The following is a 9,707-nucleotide window of genomic DNA, read 5'->3' on the forward strand; positions in this document are numbered from 1 at the left end:
ACCCCTTTATGTCTATATGCAGATATATAACTACTAGAAGCCTGGTGCATGAAAATTGATGCACTGGAGGGGGGGTTCCTCATCCTGGCCTGCTCCCTCTCACAGTCTGGGAGCCCTCAGGGGTGGGAGGCAACCCGACGATCAGGGGAAGGCGACACCCCATCACACCTCTGCTGCTGCCACTGCCAGTAGTGCAAGCCTCGGCTGGCCCTGGTTACCTGAGCCTTGGGCAGCCCTGGGAGGCTGGGCAGCCACCATCCCAGGCTTGCCTGTGCCTTGGGTCAGCCCTGAGCAGCTGGGGGGGCTGAGGAGACTGGGGGACTCCAGAAGCAGGCATGTGGAGTGGCTGGACCCACCTGGGGGTGGCCCCGGCCGTGCTGCATGCCTGCTGCCCCAGTGGGGCTGAGGGACTGGGCGCCACCATCTTGTGGCTGTGGACACCACCATCTTTGAGGGCGTGTTAGTCAATTAGCATACTCCCTCCTTATTGGCTGTGGGTGCCGCCATCTTTGTGAGGTTGTGATGGTCAATTAGCATATTCCCTCTTTATTAGATAGGATACATATATTCTCACACCATTTAATTAAAAAGTACTTACTAACACATGAAGCAAACCAGACACACATTGCCCTGATCATTATGGAACTTAGTTTATGAACTAAACTTTCAAAGGACTTCCATCCTATCAGAAGAGACATCAGCCAGTCTTCCCTTCCTGCCAATCACAAATGACATGTCCTTCCATTACTACCAGATTCAGTAGGAAGTGCCAAAACTGAAGTAGCAATTCTATTATATAAACTCTCCATTTCCTTGCTTTCTAAATCCCTACACTTTGCCATGTGACTCAGCAGTTCCATTCAAGGTGAAGAATATTTCCACACCTCACTGATATTGGGCTTGGTCGTGTAGCCTGCCTCGGCCAGGGAATGTGAGTGGAGGTGATGACACCGTTTCTGAGCCCAGGCTTCTATGTTTCTGCTCACCCCTTCTTCACGTCTGCCATTACCACGAGCAAGCATGCCCTGGTTAACCCACAGGTCCCAGGAGAATAAAAGAAAGTAGAGCAGAGCCCACACCAACCTTGCAGCCTGAGTGATGCACCAGGGCCCTGGCTGGGCTATAAGCCTGTGAGCATGATAACTGCCTATTGTGTATGCCATGGAATCTGGGGTGGCTCATTAAGCAGCAGTAGCAAACGATTACATCTGACGATGTGCCGGCTCTTCCAGATCCAGCAAAAACTATCCCAAGATCAACCCCCCTTCCTTCAGCCTTCTCGGTCTTCACCTCTGGGTGGGTTCAGTGATCTCTCTGAAAGCAGCGGCTTCATGGCTCTTGTGTGGATACAGCATTTCAGCACAGCCAGCCCATTCCCAGTCACTGAACCTGATGATGGGCAACCCCAGGGACTCTGCAGGTGGGTATGCCATGTCATCAGCACTGGGGCACACAATTGGCCCACCAAGCCAATTTAAGAGGGCCAATAAAGCAATGATACCAAGGAATCTGATTTTTTTTAAGGCATTGAGGGCGGTGGTGGGGGTGGGGGGGCAATCAGGACTCTTTGGGGTTTTTTACATTTATTGTACAGTTAATGCTATTTTATTACATGCTGTTTTTATTTTGGATTACTGGATGTGAAATGCTTTTTTTTTTTTTTTTAGGTTCTAGGGCCTTTAAAGTTTATAATCTGGCCTTGGATGAATTATCAAGGTTCCCCCACCCACTTCATTTTCTTCATAGCCTCCACGTCCATGCTAGGCCTTTGTGCGACAGGAAAGGGATGCCACGATGGAAACACAAAGAGAAACAAAACAATTAGAATATTTTTTAACTTTTAAAGTTCAAGGTCTTGGCGTAAGTACTGCTTTGGAAGAACCTTTGCCTCTCTCCTTCCCACCAAGGCGGAGGGAGGAGCCTTCCTCTGGCTTGGAGAGCACAGGAGTGGAGGGGTGGTCCCAGTCAGATCTGGGTAAGACAAACCCAGGAGGAGGGGGAGGGAAATCGCTGCCAGACAGAGAGGAGCTCTGGGCCTCGCTTTTCTAGGAGGGGCCCAGGAAAGCGATGAGCGCCCAGAGACCCCACCCCAACACACAGCACGGCAGTGGACTTGGAGGCTGTGTGGTCTGGGCAGAACCCGAGGCGGCTGAGCTTCCTGTGGCTCCTGGGTGATATGACGAAGCCAAACGTCCCTGAAAAGGGCCTGGGAGTTGGCTGGGAAACATCTGGTGGACCGACTGCGAGGACAGCCACCAGGAAAGGACATCTGGGTGGAGAGAGGTTTTGCTGGGGACAGCGATGTCCTGGCAGGTGTCAGTGTGCACACACTTAGCCCTGTGAGCCTGCCGACCTCCAATGTCATACCACAGCGTTGCCCCCTGCACTTAGCCACCCGCCAGAGTGAGGGCTGGGAGGATCCAGAAATGACTGTGTTTAACAAGACACGCTGTCCCTATGCGCCTAGTAACTGTTTTCTCCCTCACTCGAATAGATACTTGAAGTCAAGATTATGTTGAGTTAAAAGACAAAAAGCAAAGAAATAGGAAGATGGCTGCTGATGGGAAGGCAGGCTGCAAGATAGTGTGTGAGCGAGAGAACGAAAGGAGAGAGTGTGGACGTGTGGGGAGTGTCTATTTGTGAGTGAGGGACAGCTATATTCCAAGGGACTGTTGGGGACTGCCGGAGAGGGCTCCCCTGACCAGGCAGCCCCTACTGCTGCTGAAATCTCTCCCGGAGCAGCCAGCTCTGCTGCAGAGACTGCGCCATCTTAAAGGGGAGAGTGGCTGTGATCGGAAGCCTAGCCTTACCTTCAACTGGGAAGAACTCGGATACTTCCCAGGACCCTACAACCACAACACCCAGGGACCAGCTGTGAACCCATGAAAACCAGGTGTCAAGCAGCGCAAATACATGGACGAGCCCTGCACCTTCTCACGGAAAGGTCAAATATCACCTAGAGAAAGGTGAGGTCTGCGATCCAGGCTGGCTGGAGGGAGAAATGTGCACAGCAGGATCTAGAGTTTCAAAGGAAGTGTGCGCCCCACAAAATCCACGGCCATTGGGGTCAGCATAGCCCATGAATGTGGAAGGAGGTCCACAGGGCTGCTGGCAGAAGGGAACTCTAGAAATCAACCCATAGCTGGCTGGGGACAGAAGGGCATCCCGAAGTTCTACCAGTATACCGGCTGCACAGTGCCAAGGGAAAAAGATGTGCGCAGAGATGCGCGCAGTGCTGGGGGAAGAAGTCGTGAGTCCGCACGCTTACTCTGGCTTTTTTTTCCTCTTTAAATCCTTGCTTTTGATTACTAAGCCCAATACATAGGATCTCCCAATTAAAAACACTCTCAGAGATTGCAGGGGAAAGTTGTTTTTGTGGAACCTGGGGATCAGAGCAGGGAGAAACAATCAGAAAACCAGCTCTGGGGCAGTCCATTCCCCCAACCCAGTATTAAGTGTGGCAGGGAAAACAAAAACTAAATACTGGGTAGAGAGGACTTATAGCCCCGGATGTCAATACAGAAACACTGCCACCCAGGGGTTGAATCACAAATTGACTCTTCTGTAAATACAACTAAAGGCAGGCTGAGAAACAAAGAAATACTGCCTGCTTGAAAACAGGATTGTGGCTTATGACACAGAGGAGCAGTGGAACGCAGGGAACTTCAATACTGTCCTGACTACCTGATAGGCAACAGGCGTGCCAAACAGAATAGTAGAGGAAGTGAATGACCTTTACTACTGCACATTTTTATTTTCTATCTTTTACTTAAGAAACTAAATTTGTTCTCACTTGATTTTTCCTTTTTAATTATTATATTTTTATTTTTAATTAGTATTATTACTACTATTATTTTAACTGTTTTTAAAGTTCCATTTTATTTTTTCTTTATTTTATTTTATTTTATTTTGGGATTAGTGTCCTACATTCTATTTTCATTTTTCCTTTAGCATCATTTTACTCTATCTCAACTTTACCTTTATGCCAACACTCTCTTCTTCACTTTTCCCCTTTTGTTGTCCTGTTTCTCTTACCCTATTCTTGCTTTAGATTTTCCCTATTCCTTCTTTTTACCCCCTGTTAAAAATTCATCCTACTTATAAATCTAATTTCTGCTCCCCTGCTCCAAGTCCATACACACTTCTCTCTTCTCTTTCTTCACTATTCAATTCTTTTTCTATCTTCCTTTTTTCTTTTATTTGTGTTTTATGTCTTTTGTTTTCATTTGTTTTGTTTTGCCCTTCTTTCTCTCTGTCCTATTGTTATTGTTTGTTTGATGGTTGATTAGTTTGTTTGTTTTTTGTGTGATTGTTTCTCTCTCTCTCTCTCTTTTTTTTTTTTGCTTCTGTTTTTCCTCTCCTCACTTGTTTTAGTTATTGTTTGTAGTTTACATTCATCTCTGGGTGTTTGTTGTTTGCATTTTTTTTAGATTAGTTGTTGTTCTATTGGAGTTTTCTCCCCATATATATAGTTTTCCCCCTTCTTTTTTATTCTCTTTCTTTTCTCTCTTACTTTTTTCCTTTTCTCAATATCATTTTTGCACTCTTTTTTTTTTTAAATCCCCTAATTCTCTTTTCTCTGGTGGTCACCTTTATTTGGGGTTATTAGTATCATGAATATATTAGTGTTCAGTGCCTTGTGTGTTGTGCCTTGTTGTGTTGTATTTTGTGCCTTTAAGTCAACACAGGAGAGAGAGAACTACGTAACAAGACACCCGGAGAGGAGCGATCATGAGGAGACAAGGAAACAGCCTGCATATGAAAGAAAAGCAGGCATCACCAGAAAAGGAAGTAAACAAAATGGGGGCAAGCAATATGTCAGAGAAAGAATTCAGAGAAATGGTCATAAGGTGGCTGAAAAGAATGGAAGACAAATTCCACAATATGTGTAAGAACCAAGAGGAAATGAAGAAGAACCAAGAAGAAATGAAAAATGGCATTGCTGCTATAAAGAACTCAATAGAAAGCATCAACAGTAGACTAGAAGAAGCAGAGGACCGGATCAGTGAGCTAGAAGACGAGGTAGGAAAAAATACCCAAGCAAAGCAGCATCTAAAAAAAAAAACTTAAAAAGCAGGAGGAGAGCCTAAGGGAACGTTGGGACAACACGAAATAAAACAACATCCACACAATAGGGGTGCCAGAAGGAGAGGAAACTGAGCAAAGAAAAGAAAACCTGTTTGAAGAAATAATAACAGAAAACTTCCCTGATATAGGGAAAAAAAAACCCACACAAATCCAAGAAGCTCACAGAGTCCCAAACAAAATGAACCACAAAAGACCGATGCCAAGGCACATTATAATTAAATTGACAAACCACAACAACAAAGTAAGAATCTTAAAAGCGGCCAGAGAGAGACAGAAAGTTACCTACAAAGGATCCCCCATCAGACTAGCGACTGACTTCTCAAGAGAAACACATCAGGCCAGAAGGGAATGGAATGAAATATACAAAGTCATGCAAAGGAAAAGTCTGAATCCAAGAATACTGTACCCAGCAAGGCTATCAATCAAATTTGAGGATGAAATCAGGAGCTTCACAGACAAAAAAGGACTAAGGGAGTTTATTACCACCAAACCAGCAATGCAAGAAATGCTAAAGGGTCTGCTGTAAAAAGAAGAAATAGGAAGCGAAGAAGGAACACAGGCATAAAGAATAAAAATGGCGACAAACAAGTACCTATCAATAATAACTTTAAATGTAAATGGATTAAATGCTCTAATCAAAAGACATAGGGTAGCTGAATGGGTGAGAAAACATGACCCATATATCTTCTGTCTATAGGAAACAAACCTCAGAACAAAGGACTCACACAGACTGATGGTAAAGGGATGGAAAAAGGTTTTTCAGGTGAATGGAAATGAAAAAAAAGCTGGGGTAGCAATACTTATATCTGACAAATTAGATCTCAAAGTGAAGGCCATAACAAGAGATAAGGAAGGCCACTTCATAATACTAAAGGGAGCAATTCAACAAGAAGATATAACTCTGGTAAACATATATGCACCCAATACAGGAGCACCCATATACATAAAAAAACTTCTGGAGGTTATCAAGGGAGAAATTGACAGCAATACAGTCATAGTAAGGGACTTTAATACCCCACTAACACCACTGGACAAATCCTCTAACCAAAAAATCAGCAAAGAAACATCAATCCTAAATGACTCACTAGATCAGATGGAATTAATTGACATCTTCAGAACATTTCACCCCAAAGCTACAGAATATACATTCTTCTCAAGTGCACATGGGTCATTTTCAAAGATAGACCATATATTGAGTCACAGGCAAAGTCTCTTCAAATTCAAGAAGATAGAAATCATATCAAGCATCTTCTCAGATGACAATGGCATAAAACTAGAAATCAACTACAATAAAAACAATTTAAAAAATGAAACACCTGGAGGCAAAATAGCATGCTATTAAACAATGACTGGGTTACCAAAGAGATCAAAGAAGAAATAAAAAGCATCATGGCAACAAATGACAATGAAAACACAACAGTCCTAAACCTATGGGACACAGTGAAAGCAGTCTTGAGAGGGAAGTTCATAGCTCTACAGGCCTACTTCAAAAAATAAGAAACAATGGTAATAAATTATCTAACCCTGCAACTCAAAGAGTTAGAAAGAGAGCAACAAGAAAAGCCCAGTGTAAGCAGAAGGAAGGAAATAATAAAGATCAGAGCAGAGATAAATGAAATAGAGACAAAAAAAACCAAAACACCAAAAAAACAAAAACAATACAAAAGATCAACAATACCATGAGCTGGTTCTTTGAAAGGATAAACAAGATTGATGAACCTCTAGCCAGGCTCACCAAGAAGCAAAGAGAGAGGACCCAAATAAACAAAATCAGAAATGAAAGAGGTGAAGTAACAACTGATCCCACAGAAATACAAATGATTATGAAAAAATACTATGAACAACTCTATTCCAACAAAATGGACAACCTAGATGAAATGGACATATTCTTAGAAAAATACAAGCTCCCAAAACTCAACCAAGAAGAATAAAAAAACCTGACTAGGCTGATAACTACTGAAGAAAATGAAACAGCGATCAAAAATCATCCAGCAAACAAAAGCCCTGGTCCGGATGGCTTTACAGGGGAGTTCTACTAAGCATTCAAAGAAGAATTAAAACCTATTCTCCTCAGACTATTCCAAAAAATTCAAGAGGAAGGCACACTTCCAACCTCTTTCTACAAAGCCAGCATTATCCTAATCCCAAAACCAGATAAAGACACCACAAAAAGAGAACTACAGGCCAATATCCTTGATGAACATAGATGCTAAAATCCTCAACAAAATTCTAGCAAATTGGATTCAGCAATACATTAGAGAGATCATACACCATGACCAAGTGGGATTTATTCTGGGGATGCAAGGCTGGTACAATATCCGCAAATCAGTAAATGTGATACATCACATAAACAAACTGAGAGACAAAAATCACATAATCATATCAATTGATGCAAAAAAAGCATTTGACAAAATCCAACACCCTTTTTTGATAAAAACTCTCAGCAAAGTGGGAATAGAGGGATCATACCTCAACATAATAAAAGCCCTATATGACAAACCTACGGCCAACATCATACTCAATGGGCAAAAACTAAACTCATTTCCCATAAGAACAGGAACAAGACAAGGATTCCCATATTCACTACTCCTGTTTGACATAGTACTAGAAGTACTAGCCATAGTGATCAGACAAGAAGAAGAAATAAAAGGCATCCCAATTGGAAAAGAATAAGTAAAACTGTCCTTATTTGCAGATTACATGATACTATACATAGAAAACCCCAAAGACTCCATCAAAAAACTACTAGACCTAATAAATGAATTTGGCAATGTAGCAGGATACAAAATTAACACCCAGAAATCTATGGCCTTTTTATATGCTAATAATGAACTCACAGAAAGAGAAATGAAAAAAAAAACAAAAAACAATCCCATTTACTATTGCACCAAAAAAATTAAGATACCTAGGAATAAACTTAACTAATAACATAAAAGACCTGTATTCAGAAAACTACAGGACATTGAAAAGGGAGATAGAGGAAGACATAAACAGATGGAAGAACATACTGTGTTCATGGATTGGTAGACTCAACATCATTAGAATGTCCATACTACCTAAAGCAATCTATAGATGCAATGCAATACCTATTAAAATACCAATGGCGCTCTGGCTGGTTTGGCTCAGTGGATAGAGTGTCAGCCTGCAGACTGAAGGGTCCCAGGTTCAATTCCGGTCAAGGGCATGTACCTTGGTTGTGGGCACAGCCTCAGTAGGACGTGTGCAGGAGGCGGTTGATTGATGTTTCTCTCTCATCAATGTTTCTAACTCTCTATCCCTCTCCCTTTCTGTAAAAAATCAATAAAATATATATTTTTTAAAAAATACCAATGGCATATTCTAGAACAAACTCTCCAAAAATTCATCTGGAATAAAAAAAAAAGACCCCGAATAGCCACAGCTATCCTGAGGAAGAAGAACAAAATTGGAGGGATCACAATACCAGACATCAAGCTATATTAACAAGCCAAGGTTCTCAAAACTGCCTTGTACTGGCACAAAAACAGACATATAGACCAATGGAATAGAATAGAGAACCCAGAAATTGACCCAAGACATTATACTCAATTAACATTTGACAAAGGAGGCAAGAGCATACAATGGAGTCAAAACAGTCTCTTTAATAAATGGTGCTGGGAAATTTGGTCAGATACATGCAAAAAAAATGAAACTAGATCACCAACTTACACCATACACAAAAACAAACTCAAAATGGCTAATGGGCTTGAATGTAAGATGGGAAACTATAAAAATCCTACAAGACTCCGTAGGCAGCAAAATTGCAGACATATGTTGTAGCAATATCTTTACAGACACAGATCCTATGGCAAGAGAGACTAAGGAGAAAATAAACAAATGGGATTACATCAAAATAAAAAGCTTCTGCACAGCAAAAGAAACCATCAACAAAACAACAAGAAAGCCCACTGCATGGGAGAACATATTTGCCAATGTTATCTTCAATAAGGGTTTAATCTCCAACATTTACAGGGAACTCATACAACTTAACAGAAGGAAGATAAACAATCCAATCAAAATATGGGCAAAGGACCTAAGTAGACACTTTTCCAAAGAGGAAATTCAGAAAGCCAAGAGACATATGAAAATATGCTCAAAGTCACTAATCATCTGAGAGATGCAAATCAAAACAACAATGAGGTACCATCACACACCTGTCAGAATGGCTATCATCAACAAATCAACAAACGACAAGTGTTGGAGAGGATGCGGAGAAAAAGGAACCCTTCTTCACTGCTTTTGGGAATGCAGACTGGTGCAGTCATTGTGGAAGACAGTATGGCATTTCCTCAAAAAACTAAAAATGGAACTGCCATTTGACCCAGTAATACCACTTATAGGAATATATCCCAAGAAAACAGAAACACCAATCAGAAAGGATTTATGCACCCCTATATTCATAGCAGCACAATTCACCATAGCTAAGATTTGGAAACAGCCTAAATGCCCATCAGCAGATGAGTGCATTAGAAAACTATGGTACATCTACACAATGGAATACTACGCTGCTATAAAAAAGAAGGAATTCTTACCATTTGCAGCAACCTGGATGGAACTGGAGAGCATATGCTAAGTGAAATAAGCCAGTCAGTGAAAGAAAA

This window comes from Plecotus auritus (genome assembly GCF_963455305.1).
Source record: "Plecotus auritus genome assembly, chromosome: 2".
NCBI lineage: Eukaryota > Metazoa > Chordata > Mammalia > Chiroptera > Vespertilionidae > Plecotus > Plecotus auritus.